The sequence below is a fragment of the Equus asinus genome, chromosome 29, assembly GCF_041296235.1.
Source record: "Equus asinus isolate D_3611 breed Donkey chromosome 29, EquAss-T2T_v2, whole genome shotgun sequence".
NCBI lineage: Eukaryota > Metazoa > Chordata > Mammalia > Perissodactyla > Equidae > Equus > Equus asinus.
This window is the reverse complement of record NC_091818.1, coordinates 6,662,342-6,681,532: the sequence shown is the minus strand read 5'-3', so window position 1 is coordinate 6,681,532 and position 19,191 is coordinate 6,662,342.

The window sequence follows — 19,191 nt, the reverse complement described above, 5'->3', positions numbered from 1 at the left end:
TGATTGGAGAAGGAAGATGGTCTATAGCCACACAATGGTATACCACTCAGCCGGAACAAATGATGCAATCCAGCCATTTGTGACCACCAGAATGGCTGTGAGGGTTTTAGGGGAAGTGTAACAAGCCCCAGGGAGAAATTCAAATACCATAGAATCTCACTTACAAGGAGAAGAAAAAGCAAGCACTAACCAACAGGTGGCACTGAACATTTGTATGCGGGCTCCCAGAGGCAAAGAGGGGCGGTGACGGAGGGTGAAAGAGAAGATTAGGCACAAGTGTGTGGTGAGGGCCTGTGATTAGTCTTACACTGGTGAAGATGATGTAAGCTACACAGAAGTCTAAAGCAATGAGGACGTGAATCTGGAAGTTATAGTACGTTCTAATGCAGGGTCATGGCTATAAATTCACCTCAAATCAAAAATCCAAAAAGGGGTCCAGAATGATGTCATAAAGCTTTGGGGGCGGAAAGAGTTTACAGAAGGTGAACTTCCAAGGATGGAAAATCACCTCCAAATGCTTACAGATGCTACAGAAAGGCAGACCATTCCAAATAGGTGAAGAGGAATACTACGAAGAGAACATGATCAGTCCTAAACCCATGAACGAACGGAAAATGTTACCGTCCATGATGTTATTACTAATCACCTTCACGAATAATCCAAACAGGCCCACGTCTTCCCAAGTTCAGGCAAAAGGTTGGTCCAAAAGTACAATTCAGGGCCGGCCCTGTGGTGGAGCAGGTAAGTGCCCACATTCCGCTTGGGCGGCCCGGGCCTCACTGTTTCACATTACGAGTGCATATCACATTAGTAGTGTTAGGAAATATAGATTTCATGGTATGGTGCGGGCAGAGATCATAAATAAGCAGCAATTGTGAGGATACGTTATCAATACGCACAAGAAAAGGAACCATAAGAATATTACAATCTATGGAAGTATCTGGTACACTTCCCAAAGGCAGAAGGAAGGAAAACTTGTGACCTGCCAAGGTGGAATTGGCAGAGTGCCACGAGATGACACCATCATTGTGCATCAGAACATTCCCTGGGCAACTTCAACTTGTGAGGGAGTCCAGGACTTTTTCTGGGTAAGGTCCACCCATTTTGCCATCTACCCAAGATATAAGAGATAAAACCCAGGATAATCTTACAGGAGTGAAACCAGTGTCTAGAGAGAATGTAGGAGCCCTTTCGAAGTTCAAGGAGAAAGATAGAAACTGACAACAATTGCAGAAAAAGGAAAACTATCCTACCTAGACAGGGTGAGGAGTCAGACTGGTCTGAGATGGCTGTGAAACTCTGTGTGCACGGAGGTTGTCAGGACAACTTCGAATTTTGAGGTCGCTTATGACATCACGGTGAACATGTCCCCCAGGGTGGCCGCATGGTTACAGTCTGAGGATTGGCCTAGGCTAGGCTATTAAAGGGACAGACACCCAGAAACAGGTTTGGCAAACAGAAAGCAGGCACAGAAACTAGAAGAGATAAAACAGAGTCTGATGCAAGGGATAAGAAAGGAACCCTAGGCCACAAGTGAGAATAGAGGGACAGGCACGGAGAGGAGAACATTGTCATCTATTCAAGTCTATGGGGAGGTCATGCTGATTCAAGCTTGCAACTTCATTGGAAACAAGTGGCCGGACTTGGCGTTCATCACACCTACAGTGCCCTTGTGCCTTAAGCATAATGCAAAGTCAAGAAAGATGTCTTGAGGACATTGAAGAGAAGAATCGATGCCTCCTTTCCAAGGCCCATAGCATTCTTTGCAGGTCAGTCTCTTTTTCCGAAGCTCTGGTGTCACGTGGGCCCACTGGGCACATGGTAATGTGTCCCAAGAGATGTCTTGGAAGCCTTGAAGGAATGGAGCCCTGTCACGCTTGGGGTATGTCTCTTTGTTTGGAAGTGCTCTACAAGGGTGCTGAAAAGCACCCTCTTCCACAGGGCTTCGTTCCTTCGTGAAGGCTGCCCTCCCAGGCTAGTGTGCTCTGTTTGCCTCCATCGAAATTCTCTCCCCCTACCTCTTGCCGTAGAAGGATTATTGATTATGTGTTTTGACACCATATGTAAGGAAGTTGCACGAAAATTAGAACTTTACAGTTGTGTTTCAAGAAAAATAAACAGGCCAGGGTAGAGGATGTAGGGCAAACAAATGGCACACCCTATAAAAATTAAGTAAGCCCGTATCTGGACGGAATCTAGGGGAACGTTCAAGGATCAGGGGTCAAGTTCGAAACTTCCCAAATCCGGAAAAGAGACAGAAAAATATCTTTCCTGGAGAGTGGAATTCATCCGATTTGTCTAAGTTGTCTTGGAAACATTGTGTCCGTGAAGGGGGTTGCCAGGACCACCTCGAATTTGGAGTTTCTGATCTCAGGATGTCAAACCAACCCACATGACCACGTGTTCTCAGTGCTTAGTTTGACCTTGGCTAGGGTAGCCAAGAGTCCTACAAGTGACCGGTGCAAATTCAAGGACAACAACCAAGAGTCACGAAAGCACTCACACCTCACCCTAGAGAACATACAGCGATTAAAGAAATACAAACTAATCCCTCGGAATGAAGGAGAACGGACTGATAAGCATGTCTAAGGGAGATAGCTGAGAAAGACCATGACGAGTATACTATGGAAAAGAAAAAGAGGACCCAGAAAATGGAAGGTGAACAGAAATCACACCTGAATTATCCACAATGAAAGATGATGTCCGTCTTTAGACAGACTCTGCTGGAACGTTTGAAAGTCAGAGAAATTCACAAGCCAAAAAACGGCAGCGAAGGTCAAGCATGGGCTAACTGGGAAGGGTGAGTTATGAGACTGCTCCAAGCAGGCTCTGAAACCTGTATCCAGGAAGCATGCTGGACCTCAGAGACACAATTATGACAAATCCTCTGACATCACAATGGACCCGAAAAACAACCTAGCCTCATCTACACAGTGCTAGAGTTGGGCTCACTAGTATATTTAACTCCCGTTGCACTCAACTGCACGTTGCCACTGAACATGTAAGTGGCCGGCCGGTGGTGCAGTGGTGAGGTCCGCACCTTCTGGGTCTGTGGCCCAGTATGGGCTGGGTGGAATCCTCGGTTTGGGCCTCCTCACCACTGCTTCAGTTGTTCTGGTGCAGGCGTCCGAGGTAGAGTAGAGGCAGATGGGAAGGGACGTTGGACAGGGCCAGACTTCCACAGCAAATACAGGAGCATTGCCAGCAGATGTGAGCACAGCAATGCACTTGTGCCAAAACAAAACCAATTAAAAGTTGCAAAGAACAGAAAAACTGAAGCTAAGGAAAAAAAAAAACAAAAAAACAGGAGCTTGCCATTACGAAGAATAGGATCTCTGTGAATAACCTTAGCAAAACAGGTGAATTCTATGTTAATTCAAAAACTAGCAAACCTTTGGGGAAAGAAACTCAAGAAGACACAAGAAAAAAAAAGATATCGAGGGATCGAGGAATGGAAGGATTAACACACTTGAAAGGTTCATACCGCAGTAAGGAATCTCTGGATTCCATGCAATCCCAGTCAAAGTTGCAGCAGTATTTGCCACAGAGAAGAAGAGAGAATCCTAAAGTTTCTAGCCAGCAACGCGAGACCCTGACTAGGCAAAGGAATCCTCAGGAAAACGAACAAAGCAGCACGTGTCACAATTTCTGATTTCAACATAGAGGACGAAGCGCGAGGTACCGAAACGGCACAGTCTGGGCCCCGAAACAGGCATGAAGACCCATGCAAAACAATTGCGAGCCCAGAGCCCAACTCAAACTTACATGGACAGCCCATTTTGGACCAGGGAGCCAAGTGGAGACAGCGGAGAAAGGAGAGTCTCTACAATAAACGGTGCTGGGAAGCCTGCACAGCCACATGGAACACAACGAGAGTACGCCATGATGTTACACCTGGCACACACACCACCTGAAGTGGATTAAAGCCTTGAATGGCAGACTTGAAACCGTGAACCTTGTAGGAGAAGACCTAGGCAGAGTGCTCTTTGCCATCTGTCTGAGCCGCCTATTTGGAAGAAGCATGTCTGACTGGGCAAGGGCAACAAAGGAAACAAGAAACAAACGGGACCACATCAAATGCACACACTTCTGCCCACTCAAGGAAACCATCAACTGAATACTAAGACACCACAACAATTGGGAGAGGATGTTTGCAAACCACACATCGGACAAGGGGTGAAAAGCCCAAAGATACAATCAACTCGCACGTCTCCACAAGAAAAAAAACAAGCCAATGAAAACCTGGTCAAAAGATGGAAGCAGAGATTTCTCCGAAGAAGACAGAAAGAGGGCCAGTAGGTGCATGAAAACTTGTTCACCATCATGAAGTCTCAGGAAAATGCAAATCCAAACTGCAAGGCCATGGCAGCTCACTGTGGTCAGCATGGCTAGAAGGAAGCAGACAGGAAATAACAAGTGTCAGAGAGGAGGTGGAGAGAAGGGAAGCCTCCTGCACTGCTGGTGGGAGTGTAACCCGGTGCAGCCACGATGCCAAAGGTGTGGAACTGCCTCAGAAGTTTAAGTATCCATGTCCCGTATGACCCAGCTATTAATCTGCCGCTTGCTTATCCAAAACAGTCAGAAAGACTACCGCATAAAGACATGTGCATGGCTGTGTTCACCACAGTCTTACTCCGGATATCCAAGACTTGGAAAGCACCCTGGTGTCCAGCAAGGGATGATTGGAGAAGGAAGATGGGCTATAGCCACACAATGGTATACCACTCAGCCGGAACAAATGATGCAATCCAGCCATTTGTGACCACCAGAATGGCTGTGAGGGTTTTAGGGGAAGTGTAACAAGCCCCAGGGAGAAATTCAAATACCATAGAATCTCACTTACAAGGAGAAGAAAAAGCAAGCACTAACCAACAGGTGGCACTGAACATTTGTATGCGGGCTCCCAGAGGCAAAGAGGGGCGGTGACGGAGGGTGAAAGAGAAGATTAGGCACAAGTGTGTGGTGAGGGCCTGTGATTAGTCTTACACTGGTGAAGATGATGTAAGCTACACAGAAGTCTAAAGCAATGAGGACGTGAATCTGGAAGTTATAGTACGTTCTAATGCAGGGTCATGGCTATAAATTCACCTCAAATCAAAAATCCAAAAAGGGGTCCAGAATGATGTCATAAAGCTTTGGGGGCGGAAAGAGTTTACGGAAGGTGAACTTCCAAGGATGGAAAATCACCTCCAAATGCTTACAGATGCTACAGAAAGGCAGACCATTCCAAATAGGTGAAGAGGAATACTACGAAGAGAACATGATCAGTCCTAAACCCATGAACGAACGGAAAATGTTACCGTCCATGATGTTATTACTAATCACCTTCACGAATAATCCAAACAGGCCCACGTCTTCCCAAGTTCAGGCAAAAGGTTGGTCCAAAAGTACAATTCAGGGCCGGCCCTGTGGTGGAGCAGGTAAGTGCCCACATTCCGCTTGGGCGGCCCGGGCCTCACTGTTTCACATTACGAGTGCATATCACATTAGTAGTGTTAGGAAATATAGATTTCATGGTATGGTGCGGGCAGAGATCATAAATAAGCAGCAATTGTGAGGATACGCTATCAATACGCACAAGAAAAGGAACCATAAGAATATTACAATCTATGGAAGTATCTGGTACACTTCCCAAAGGCAGAAGGAAGGAAAACTTGTGACCTGCCAAGGTGGAATTGGCAGAGTGCCACGAGATGACACCATCATTGTGCATCAGAACATTCCCTGGGCAACTTCAACTTGTGAGGGAGTCCAGGACTTTTTCTGGGTAAGGTCCACCCATTTTGCCATCTACCCAAGATATAAGAGATAAAACCCAGGATAATCTTACAGGAGTGACACCAGTGTCTAGAGAGAATGTAGGAGCCCTTTCGAAGTTCAAGGAGAAAGATAGAAACTGACAACAATTGCAGAAAAAGGAAAACTATCCTACCTAGACAGGGTGAGGAGTCAGACTGGTCTGAGATGGCTGTGAAACTCTGTGTGCACGGAGGTTGTCAGGACAACTTCGAATTTTGAGGTCGCTTATGACATCACGGTGAACATGTCCCCCAGGGTGGCCGCATGGTTACAGTCTGAGGATTGGCCTAGGCTAGGCTATTAAAGGGACAGATACCCAGAAACAGGTTTGGCAAACAGAAAGCAGGCACAGAAACTAGAAGAGATAAAACAGAGTCTGATGCAAGGGATAAGAAAGGAACCCTAGGCCACAAGTGAGAATAGAGGGACAGGCACGGAGAGGAGAACATTGTCATCTATTCAAGTCTATGGGGAGGTCATGCTGATTCAAGCTTGCAACTTCATTGGAAACAAGTGGCCGGACTTGGCGTTCATCACACCTACAGTGCCCTTGTGCCTTAAGCATAATGCAAAGTCAAGAAAGATGTCTTGAGGACATTGAAGAGAAGAATCGATGCCTCCTTTCCAAGGCCCATAGCATTCTTTGAAGGTCAGTCTCTTTTTCCGAAGCTCTGGTGTCACGTGGGCCCACTGGGCACATGGTAATGTGTCCCAAGAGATGTCTTGGAAGCCTTGAAGGAATGGAGCCCTGTCACGCTTGGGGTATGTCTCTTTGTTTGGAAGTGCTCTACAAGGGTGCTGAAAAGCACCCTCTTCCACAGGGCTTCGTTCCTTCGTGAAGGCTGCCCTCCCAGGCTAGTGTGCTCTGTTTGCCTCCATCGAAATTCTCTCCCCCTACCTCTTGCCGTAGAAGGATTATTGATTATGTGTTTTGACACCATATGTAAGGAAGTTGCACGAAAATTAGAACTTTACAGTTGTGTTTCAAGAAAAATAAACAGGCCAGGGTAGAGGATGTAGGGCAAACAAATGGCACACCCTATAAAAATTAAGTAAGCCCGTATCTGGACGGAATCTAGGGGAACGTTCAAGGATCAGGGGTCAAGTTCGAAACTTCCCAAATCCGGAAAAGAGACAGAAAAATATCTTTCCTGGAGAGTGGAATTCATCCGATTTGTCTAAGTTGTCTTGGAAACATTGTGTCCGTGAAGGGGGTTGCCAGGACCACCTCGAATTTGGAGTTTCTGATCTCAGGATGTCAAACCAACCCACATGACCACGTGTTCTCAGTGCTTAGTTTGACCTAGGCTAGGGTAGCCAAGAGTCCTACAAGTGACCGGTGCAAATTCAAGGACAACAACCAAGAGTCACGAAAGCACTCACACCTCACCCTAGAGAACATACAGCGATTAACGAAATACAAACTAATCCCTTGGAATGAAGGAGAACGGACTGATAAGCATGTCTAAGGGAGATAGCTGAGAAAGACCATGACGAGTATACTATGGAAAAGAAAAAGAGGACCCAGAAAATGGAAGGTGAACAGAAATCACACCTGAATTATCCACAATGAAAGATGATGTCCGTCTTTAGACAGACTCTGCTGGAACGTTTGAAAGTCAGAGAAATTCACAAGCCAAAAAACGGCAGCGAAGGTCAAGCATGGGCTAACTGGGAAGGGTGAGTTATGAGACTGCTCCAAGCAGGCTCTGAAACCTGTATCCAGGAAGCATGCTGGACCTCAGAGACACAATTATGACAAATCCTCTGACATCACAATGGACCCGAAAAACAACCTAGCCTCATCTACACAGTGCTAGAGTTGGGCTCACTAGTATATTTAACTCCCGTTGCACTCAACTGCACGTTGCCACTGAACATGTAAGTGGCCGGCCGGTGGTGCAGTGGTGAGGTCCGCACCTTCTGGGTCTGTGGCCCAGTATGGGCTGGGTGGAATCCTCGGTTTGGGCCTCCTCACCACTGCTTCAGTTGTTCTGGTGCAGGCGTCCGAGGTAGAGTAGAGGCAGATGGGAAGGGACGTTGGACAGGGCCAGACTTCCACAGCAAATACAGGAGCATTGCCAGCAGATGTGAGCACAGCAATGCACTTGTGCCAAAACAAAACCAATTAAAAGTTGCAAAGAACAGAAAAACTGAAGCTAAGGAAAAAAAAAAACAAAAAAACAGGAGCTTGCCATTACGAAGAATAGGATCTCTGTGAATAACCTTAGCAAAACAGGTGAATTCTATGTTAATTCAAAAACTAGCAAACCTTTGGGGAAAGAAACTCAAGAAGACACAAGAAAAAAAAAGATATCGAGGGATCGAGGAATGGAAGGATTAACACACTTGAAAGGTTCATACCGCAGTAAGGAATCTCTGGATTCCATGCAATCCCAGTCAAAGTTGCAGCAGTATTTGCCACAGAGAAGAAGAGAGAATCCTAAAGTTTCTAGCCAGCAACACGAGACCCTGACTAGGCAAAGGAATCCTCAGGAAAACGAACAAAGCAGCACGTGTCACAATTTCTGATTTCAACATAGAGGACGAAGCGCTAGGTACCGAAACGGCACAGTCTGGGCCCCAAAACAGGCATGAAGACCCATGCAAAACAATTGAGAGCCCAGAGCCCAACTCAAACTTACATGGACAGCCCATTTTGGACCAGGGAGCCAAGTGGAGACAGCGGAGGAAGGAGAGTCTCTACAATAAACGGTGCTGGGAAGCCTGCACAGCCACATGGAACACAACGAGAGTACACCATGATGTTACACCTGGCACACACACCACCTGAAATGGATTAAAGCCTTGAATGGCAGACTTGAAACCGTGAACCTTGTAGGAGAAGACCTAGGCAGAGTGCTCTTTGCCATCTGTCTGAGCCGCCTATTTGGAAGAAGCATGTCTGACTGGGCAAGGGCAACAAAGGAAACAAGAAACAAACGGGACCACATCAAATGCACACACTTCTGCCCACTCAAGGAAACCATCAACTGAATACTAAGACACCACAACGATTGGGAGAGGATGTTTGCAAACCACACATCGGACAAGGGGTGAAAAGCCCAAAGATACAATCAACTCGCACGTCTCCACAAGAAAAAAAACAAGCCAATGAAAACCTGGTCAAAAGATGGAAGCAGAGATTTCTCCGAAGAAGACAGAAAGAGGGCCAGTAGGTGCATGAAAACTTGTTCACCATCATGAAGTCTCAGGAAAATGCAAATCCAAACTGCAAGGCCATGGCAGCTCACTGTGGTCAGCATGGCTAGAAGGAAGCAGACAGGAAATAACAAGTGTCAGAGAGGAGGTGGAGAGAAGGGAAGCCTCCTGCACTGCTGGTGGGAGTGTAACCCGGTGCAGCCACGATGCCAAAGGTGTGGAACTGCCTCAGAAGTTTAAGTATCCATGTCCCGTATGACCCAGCTATTAATCTGACGCTTGCTTATCCAAAACAGTCAGAAAGACTACCGCATAAAGACATGTGCATGGCTGTGTTCACCACAGTCTTACTCCTGATATCCAAGACTTGGAAAGCACCCTGGTGTCCAGCAAGGGATGATTGGAGAAGGAAGATGGGCTATAGCCACACAATGGTATACCACTCAGCCGGAACAAATGATGCAATCCAGCCATTTGTGACCACCAGAATGGCTGTGAGGGTTTTAGGGGAAGTGTAACAAGCCCCAGGGAGAAATTCAAATACCATAGAATCTCACTTACAAGGAGAAGAAAAAGCAAGCACTAACCAACAGGTGGCACTGAACATTTGTATGCGGGCTCCCAGAGGCAAAGAGGGGCGGTGACGGAGGGTGAAAGAGAAGATTAGGCACAAGTGTGTGGTGAGGGCCTGTGATTAGTCTTACACTGGTGAAGATGATGTAAGCTACACAGAAGTCTAAAGCAATGAGGACGTGAATCTGGAAGTTATAGTACGTTCTAATGCAGGGTCATGGCTATAAATTCACCTCAAATCAAAAATCCAAAAAGGGGTCCAGAATGATGTCATAAAGCTTTGGGGGCGGAAAGAGTTTACAGAAGGTGAACTTCCAAGGATGGAAAATCACCTCCAAATGCTTACAGATGCTACAGAAAGGCAGACCATTCCAAATAGGTGAAGAGGAATACTACGAAGGGAACATGATCAGTCCTAAACCCATGAACGAACGGAAAATGTTACCGTCCATGATGTTATTACTAATCACCTTCACGAATAATCCAAACAGGCCCACGTCTTCCCAAGTTCAGGCAAAAGGTTGGTCCAAAAGTACAATTCAGGGCCGGCCCTGTGGTGGAGCAGGTAAGTGCCCACATTCCGCTTGGGCGGCCCGGGCCTCACTGTTTCACATTACGAGTGCATATCACATTAGTAGTGTTAGGAAATATAGATTTCATGGTATGGTGCGGGCAGAGATCATAAATAAGCAGCAATTGTGAGGATACGTTATCAATACGCACAAGAAAAGGAACCATAAGAATATTACAATCTATGGAAGTATCTGGTACACTTCCCAAAGGCAGAAGGAAGGAAAACTTGTGACCTGCCAAGGTGGAATTGGCAGAGTGCCACGAGATGACACCATCATTGTGCATCAGAACATTCCCTGGGCAACTTCAACTTGTGAGGGAGTCCAGGACTTTTTCTGGGTAAGGTCCACCCATTTTGCCATCTACCCAAGATATAAGAGATAAAACCCAGGATAATCTTACAGGAGTGAAACCAGTGTCTAGAGAGAATGTAGGAGCCCTTTCGAAGTTCAAGGAGAAAGATAGAAACTGACAACAATTGCAGAAAAAGGAAAACTATCCTACCTAGACAGGGTGAGGAGTCAGACTGGTCTGAGATGGCTGTGAAACTCTGTGTGCACGGAGGTTGTCAGGACAACTTCGAATTTTGAGGTCGCTTATTACATCACGGTGAACATGTCCCCCAGGGTGGCCGCATGGTTACAGTCTGAGGATTGGCCTAGGCTAGGCTATTAAAGGGACAGATACCCAGAAACAGGTTTGGCAAACAGAAAGCAGGCACAGAAACTAGAAGAGATAAAACAGAGTCTGATGCAAGGGATAAGAAAGGAACCCTAGGCCACAAGTGAGAATAGAGGGACAGGCACGGAGAGGAGAACATTGTCATCTATTCAAGTCTATGGGGAGGTCATGCTGATTCAAGCTTGCAACTTCATTGGAAACAAGTGGCCGGACTTGGCGTTCATCACACCTACAGTGCCCTTGTGCCTTAAGCATAATGCAAAGTCAAGAAAGATGTCTTGAGGACATTGAAGAGAAGAATCGATGCCTCCTTTCCAAGGCCCATAGCATTCTTTGCAGGTCAGTCTCTTTTTCCGAAGCTCTGGTGTCACGTGGGCCCACTGGGCACATGGTAATGTGTCCCAAGAGATGTCTTGGAAGCCTTGAAGGAATGGAGCCCTGTCACGCTTGGGGTATGTCTCTTTGTTTGGAAGTGCTCTACAAGGGTGCTGAAAAGCACCCTCTTCCACAGGGCTTCGTTCCTTCGTGAAGGCTGCCCTCCCAGGCTAGTGTGCTCTGTTTGCCTCCATCGAAATTCTCTCCCCCTACCTCTTGCCGTAGAAGGATTATTGATTATGTGTTTTGACACCATATGTAAGGAAGTTGCACGAAAATTAGAACTTTACAGTTGTGTTTCAAGAAAAATAAACAGGCCAGGGTAGAGGATGTAGGGCAAACAAATGGCACACCCTATAAAAATTAAGTAAGCCCGTATCTGGACGGAATCTAGGGGAACGTTCAAGGATCAGGGGTCAAGTTCGAAACTTCCCAAATCCGGAAAAGAGACAGAAAAATATCTTTCCTGGAGAGTGGAATTCATCCGATTTGTCTAAGTTGTCTTGGAAACATTGTGTCCGTGAAGGGGGTTGCCAGGACCACCTCGAATTTGGAGTTTCTGATCTCAGGATGTCAAACCAACCCACATGACCACGTGTTCTCAGTGCTTAGTTTGACCTAGGCTAGGGTAGCCAAGAGTCCTACAAGTGACCGGTGCAAATTCAAGGACAACAACCAAGAGTCACGAAAGCACTCACACCTCACCCTAGAGAACATACAGCGATTAACGAAATACAAACTAATCCCTTGGAATGAAGGAGAACGGACTGATAAGCATGTCTAAGGGAGATAGCTGAGAAAGACCATGACGAGTATACTATGGAAAAGAAAAAGAGGACCCAGAAAATGGAAGGTGAACAGAAATCACACCTGAATTATCCACAATGAAAGATGATGTCCGTCTTTAGACAGACTCTGCTGGAACGTTTGAAAGTCAGAGAAATTCACAAGCCAAAAAACGGCAGCGAAGGTCAAGCATGGGCTAACTGGGAAGGGTGAGTTATGAGACTGCTCCAAGCAGGCTCTGAAACCTGTATCCAGGAAGCATGCTGGACCTCAGAGACACAATTATGACAAATCCTCTGACATCACAATGGACCCGAAAAACAACCTAGCCTCATCTACACAGTGCTAGAGTTGGGCTCACTAGTATATTTAACTCCCGTTGCAGCCAAATGCACGTTGCCACTGAACATGTAAGTGGCCGGCCGGTGGTGCAGTGGTGAGGTCCGCACCTTCTGGGTCTGTGGCCCAGTATGGGCTGGGTGGAATCCTCGGTTTGGGCCTCCTCACCACTGCTTCAGTTGTTCTGGTGCAGGCGTCCGAGGTAGAGTAGAGGCAGATGGGAAGGGACGTTGGACAGGGCCAGACTTCCACAGCAAATACAGGAGCATTGCCAGCAGATGTGAGCACAGCAATGCACTTGTGCCAAAACAAAACCAATTAAAAGTTGCAAAGAACAGAAAAACTGAAGCTAAGGAAAAAAAAAAACAAAAAAACAGGAGCTTGCCATTACGAAGAATAGGATCTCTGTGAATAACCTTAGCAAAACAGGTGAATTCTATGTTAATTCAAAAACTAGCAAACCTTTGGGGAAAGAAACTCAAGAAGACACAAGAAAAAAAAAGATATCGAGGGATCGAGGAATGGAAGGATTAACACACTTGAAAGGTTCATACCGCAGTAAGGAATCTCTGGATTCCATGCAATCCCAGTCAAAGTTGCAGCAGTATTTGCCACAGAGAAGAAGAGAGAATCCTAAAGTTTCTAGCCAGCAACACGAGACCCTGACTAGGCAAAGGAATCCTCAGGAAAACGAACAAAGCAGCACGTGTCACAATTTCTGATTTCAACATAGAGGACGAAGCGCTAGGTACCGAAACGGCACAGTCTGGGCCCCAAAACAGGCATGAAGACCCATGCAAAACAATTGAGAGCCCAGAGCCCAACTCAAACTTACATGGACAGCCCATTTTGGACCAGGGAGCCAAGTGGAGACAGCGGAGGAAGGAGAGTCTCTACAATAAACGGTGCTGGGAAGCCTGCACAGCCACATGGAACACAACGAGAGTACACCATGATGTTACACCTGGCACACACACCACCTGAAATGGATTAAAGCCTTGAATGGCAGACTTGAAACCGTGAACCTTGTAGGAGAAGACCTAGGCAGAGTGCTCTTTGCCATCTGTCTGAGCCGCCTATTTGGAAGAAGCATGTCTGACTGGGCAAGGGCAACAAAGGAAACAAGAAACAAACGGGACCACATCAAATGCACACACTTCTGCCCACTCAAGGAAACCATCAACTGAATACTAAGACACCACAACAATTGGGAGAGGATGTTTGCAAACCACACATCGGACAAGGGGTGAAAAGCCCAAAGATACAATCAACTCGCACGTCTCCACAAGAAAAAAAACAAGCCAATGAAAACCTGGTCAAAAGATGGAAGCAGAGATTTCTCCGAAGAAGACAGAAAGAGGGCCAGTAGGTGCATGAAAACTTGTTCACCATCATGAAGTCTCAGGAAAATGCAAATCCAAACTGCAAGGCCATGGCAGCTCACTGTGGTCAGCATGGCTAGAAGGAAGCAGACAGGAAATAACAAGTGTCAGAGAGGAGGTGGAGAGAAGGGAAGCCTCCTGCACTGCTGGTGGGAGTGTAACCCGGTGCAGCCACGATGCCAAAGGTGTGGAACTGCCTCAGAAGTTTAAGTATCCATGTCCCGTATGACCCAGCTATTAATCTGCCGCTTGCTTATCCAAAACAGTCAGAAAGACTACCGCATAAAGACATGTGCATGGCTGTGTTCACCACAGTCTTACTCCGGATATCCAAGACTTGGAAAGCACCCTGGTGTCCAGCAAGGGATGATTGGAGAAGGAAGATGGGCTATAGCCACACAATGGTATACCACTCAGCCGGAACAAATGATGCAATCCAGCCGTTTGTGACCACCAGAATGGCTGTGAGGGTTTTAGGGGAAGTGTAACAAGCCCCAGGGAGAAATTCAAATACCATAGAATCTCACTTACAAGGAGAAGAAAAAGCAAGCACTAACCAACAGGTGGCACTGAACATTTGTATGCGGGCTCCCAGAGGCAAAGAGGGGCGGTGACGGAGGGTGAAAGAGAAGATTAGGCACAAGTGTGTGGTGAGGGCCTGTGATTAGTCTTACACTGGTGAAGATGATGTAAGCTACACAGAAGTCTAAAGCAATGAGGACGTGAATCTGGAAGTTATAGTACGTTCTAATGCAGGGTCATGGCTATAAATTCACCTCAAATCAAAAATCCAAAAAGGGGTCCAGAATGATGTCATAAAGCTTTGGGGGCGGAAAGAGTTTACAGAAGGTGAACTTCCAAGGATGGAAAATCACCTCCAAATGCTTACAGATGCTACAGAAAGGCAGACCATTCCAAATAGGTGAAGAGGAATACTACGAAGGGAACATGATCAGTCCTAAACCCATGAACGAACGGAAAATGTTACCGTCCATGATGTTATTACTAATCACCTTCACGAATAATCCAAACAGGCCCACGTCTTCCCAAGTTCAGGCAAAAGGTTGGTCCAAAAGTACAATTCAGGGCCGGCCCTGTGGTGGAGCAGGTAAGTGCCCACATTCCGCTTGGGCGGCCCGGGCCTCACTGTTTCACATTACGAGTGCATATCACATTAGTAGTGTTAGGAAATATAGATTTCATGGTATGGTGCGGGCAGAGATCATAAATAAGCAGCAATTGTGAGGATACGTTATCAATACGCACAAGAAAAGGAACCATAAGAATATTACAATCTATGGAAGTATCTGGTACACTTCCCAAAGGCAGAAGGAAGGAAAACTTGTGACCTGCCAAGGTGGAATTGGCAGAGTGCCACGAGATGACACCATCATTGTGCATCAGAACATTCCCTGGGCAACTTCAACTTGTGAGGGAGTCCAGGACTTTTTCTGGGTAAGGTCCACCCATTTTGCCATCTACCCAAGATATAAGAGATAAAACCCAGGATAATCTTACAGGAGTGACACCAGTGTCTAGAGAGAATGTAGGAGCCCTTTCGAAGTTCAAGGAGAAAGATAGAAACTGACAACAATTGCAGAAAAAGGAAAACTATCCTACCTAGACAGGGTGAGGAGTCAGACTGGTCTGAGATGGCTGTGAAACTCTGTGTGCACGGAGGTTGTCAGGACAACTTCGAATTTTGAGGTCGCTTATGACATCACGGTGAACATGTCCCCCAGGGTGGCCGCATGGTTACAGTCTGAGGATTGGCCTAGGCTAGGCTATTAAAGGGACAGATACCCAGAAACAGGTTTGGCAAACAGAAAGCAGGCACAGAAACTAGAAGAGATAAAACAGAGTCTGATGCAAGGGATAAGAAAGGAACCCTAGGCCACAAGTGAGAATAGAGGGACAGGCACGGAGAGGAGAACATTGTCATCTATTCAAGTCTATGGGGAGGTCATGCTGATTCAAGCTTGCAACTTCATTGGAAACAAGTGGCCGGACTTGGCGTTCATCACACCTACAGTGCCCTTGTGCCTTAAGCATAATGCAAAGTCAAGAAAGATGTCTTGAGGACATTGAAGAGAAGAATCGATGCCTCCTTTCCAAGGCCCATAGCATTCTTTGAAGGTCAGTCTCTTTTTCCGAAGCTCTGGTGTCACGTGGGCCCACTGGGCACATGGTAATGTGTCCCAAGAGATGTCTTGGAAGCCTTGAAGGAATGGAGCCCTGTCACGCTTGGGGTATGTCTCTTTGTTTGGAAGTGCTCTACAAGGGTGCTGAAAAGCACCCTCTTCCACAGGGCTTCGTTCCTTCGTGAAGGCTGCCCTCCCAGGCTAGTGTGCTCTGTTTGCCTCCATCGAAATTCTCTCCCCCTACCTCTTGCCGTAGAAGGATTATTGATTATGTGTTTTGACACCATATGTAAGGAAGTTGCACGAAAATTAGAACTTTACAGTTGTGTTTCAAGAAAAATAAACAGGCCAGGGTAGAGGATGTAGGGCAAACAAATGGCACACCCTATAAAAATTAAGTAAGCCCGTATCTGGACGGAATCTAGGGGAACGTTCAAGGATCAGGGGTCAAGTTCGAAACTTCCCAAATCCGGAAAAGAGACAGAAAAATATCTTTCCTGGAGAGTGGAATTCATCCGATTTGTCTAAGTTGTCTTGGAAACATTGTGTCCGTGAAGGGGGTTGCCAGGACCACCTCGAATTTGGAGTTTCTGATCTCAGGATGTCAAACCAACCCACATGACCACGTGTTCTCAGTGCTTAGTTTGACCTAGGCTAGGGTAGCCAAGAGTCCTACAAGTGACCGGTGCAAATTCAAGGACAACAACCAAGAGTCACGAAAGCACTCACACCTCACCCTAGAGAACATACAGCGATTAACGAAATACAAACTAATCCCTTGGAATGAAGGAGAACGGACTGATAAGCATGTCTAAGGGAGATAGCTGAGAAAGACCATGACGAGTATACTATGGAAAAGAAAAAGAGGACCCAGAAAATGGAAGGTGAACAGAAATCACACCTGAATTATCCACAATGAAAGATGATGTCCGTCTTTAGACAGACTCTGCTGGAACGTTTGAAAGTCAGAGAAATTCACAAGCCAAAAAACGGCAGCGAAGGTCAAGCATGGGCTAACTGGGAAGGGTGAGTTATGAGACTGCTCCAAGCAGGCTCTGAAACCTGTATCCAGGAAGCATGCTGGACCTCAGAGACACAATTATGACAAATCCTCTGACATCACAATGGACCCGAAAAACAACCTAGCCTCATCTACACAGTGCTAGAGTTGGGCTCACTAGTATATTTAACTCCCGTTGCACTCAACTGCACGTTGCCACTGAACATGTAAGTGGCCGGCCGGTGGTGCAGTGGTGAGGTCCGCACCTTCTGGGTCTGTGGCCCAGTATGGGCTGGGTGGAATCCTCGGTTTGGGCCTCCTCACCACTGCTTCAGTTGTTCTGGTGCAGGCGTCCGAGGTAGAGTAGAGGCAGATGGGAAGGGACGTTGGACAGGGCCAGACTTCCACAGCAAATACAGGAGCATTGCCAGCAGATGTGAGCACAGCAATGCACTTGTGCCAAAACAAAACCAATTAAAAGTTGCAAAGAACAGAAAAACTGAAGCTAAGGAAAAAAAAAAACAAAAAAACAGGAGCTTGCCATTACGAAGAATAGGATCTCTGTGAATAACCTTAGCAAAACAGGTGAATTCTATGTTAATTCAAAAACTAGCAAACCTTTGGGGAAAGAAACTCAAGAAGACACAAGAAAAAAAAAGATATCGAGGGATCGAGGAATGGAAGGATTAACACACTTGAAAGGTTCATACCGCAGTAAGGAATCTCTGGATTCCATGCAATCCCAGTCAAAGTTGCAGCAGTATTTGCCACAGAGAAGAAGAGAGAATCCTAAAGTTTCTAGCCAGCAACACGAGACCCTGACTAGGCAAAGGAATCCTCAGGAAAACGAACAAAGCAGCACGTGTCACAATTTCTGATTTCAACATAGAGGACGAAGCGCTAGGTACCGAAACGGCACAGTCTGGGCCCCAAAACAGGCATGAAGACCCATGCAAAACAATTGAGAGCCCAGAGCCCAACTCAAACTTACATGGACAGCCCATTTTGGACCAGGGAGCCAAGTGGAGACAGCGGAGGAAGGAGAGTCTCTACAATAAACGGTGCTGGGAAGCCTGCACAGCCACATGGAACACAACGAGAGTACACCATGATGTTACACCTGGCACACACACCACCTGAAATGGATTAAAGCCTTGAATGGCAGACTTGAAACCGTGAACCTTGTAGGAGAAGACCTAGGCAGAGTGCTCTTTGCCATCTGTCTGAGCCGCCTATTTGGAAGAAGCATGTCTGACTGGGCAAGGGCAACAAAGGAAACAAGAAACAAACGGGACCACATCAAATGCACACACTTCTGCCCACTCAAGGAAACCATCAACTGAATACTAAGACACCACAACAATTGGGAGAGGATGTTTGCAAACCACACATCGGACAAGGGGTGAAAAGCCCAAAGATACAATCAACTCGCACGTCTCCACAAGAAAAAAAACAAGCCAATGAAAACCTGGTCAAAAGATGGAAGCAGAGATTTCTCCGAAGAAGACAGAAAGAGGGCCAGTAGGTGCATGAAAACTTGTTCACCATCATGAAGTCTCAGGAAAATGCAAATCCAAACTGCAAGGCCATGGCAGCTCACTGTGGTCAGCATGGCTAGAAGGAAGCAGACAGGAAATAACAAGTGTCAGAGAGGAGGTGGAGAGAAGGGAAGCCTCCTGCACTGCTGGTGGGAGTGTAACCCGGTGCAGCCACGATGCCAAAGGTGTGGAACTGCCTCAGAAGTTTAAGTATCCATGTCCCGTATGACCCAGCTATTAATCTGCCGCTTGCTTATCCAAAACAGTCAGAAAGACTACCGCATAAAGACATGTGCATGGCTGTGTTCACCACAGTCTTACTCCGGATATCCAAGACTTGGAAAGCACCCTGGTGTCCAGCAAGGGATGATTGGAGAAGGAAGATGGGCTATAGCCACACAATGGTATACCACTCAGCCGGAACAAATGATGCAATCCAGCCGTTTGTGACCACCAGAATGGCTGTGAGGGTTTTAGGGGAAGTGTAACAAGCCCCAGGGAGAAATTCAAATACCATAGAATCTCACTTACAAGGAGAAGAAAAAGCAAGCACTAACCAACAGGTGGCACTGAACATTTGTATGCGGGCTCCCAGAGGCAAAGAGGGGCGGTGACGGAGGGTGAAAGAGAAGATTAGGCACAAGTGTGTGGTGAGGGCCTGTGATTAGTCTTACACTGGTGAAGATGATGTAAGCTACACAGAAGTCTAAAGCAATGAGGACGTGAATCTGGAAGTTATAGTACGTTCTAATGCAGGGTCATGGCTATAAATTCACCTCAAATCAAAAATCCAAAAAGGGGTCCAGAATGATGTCATAAAGCTTTGGGGGCGGAAAGAGTTT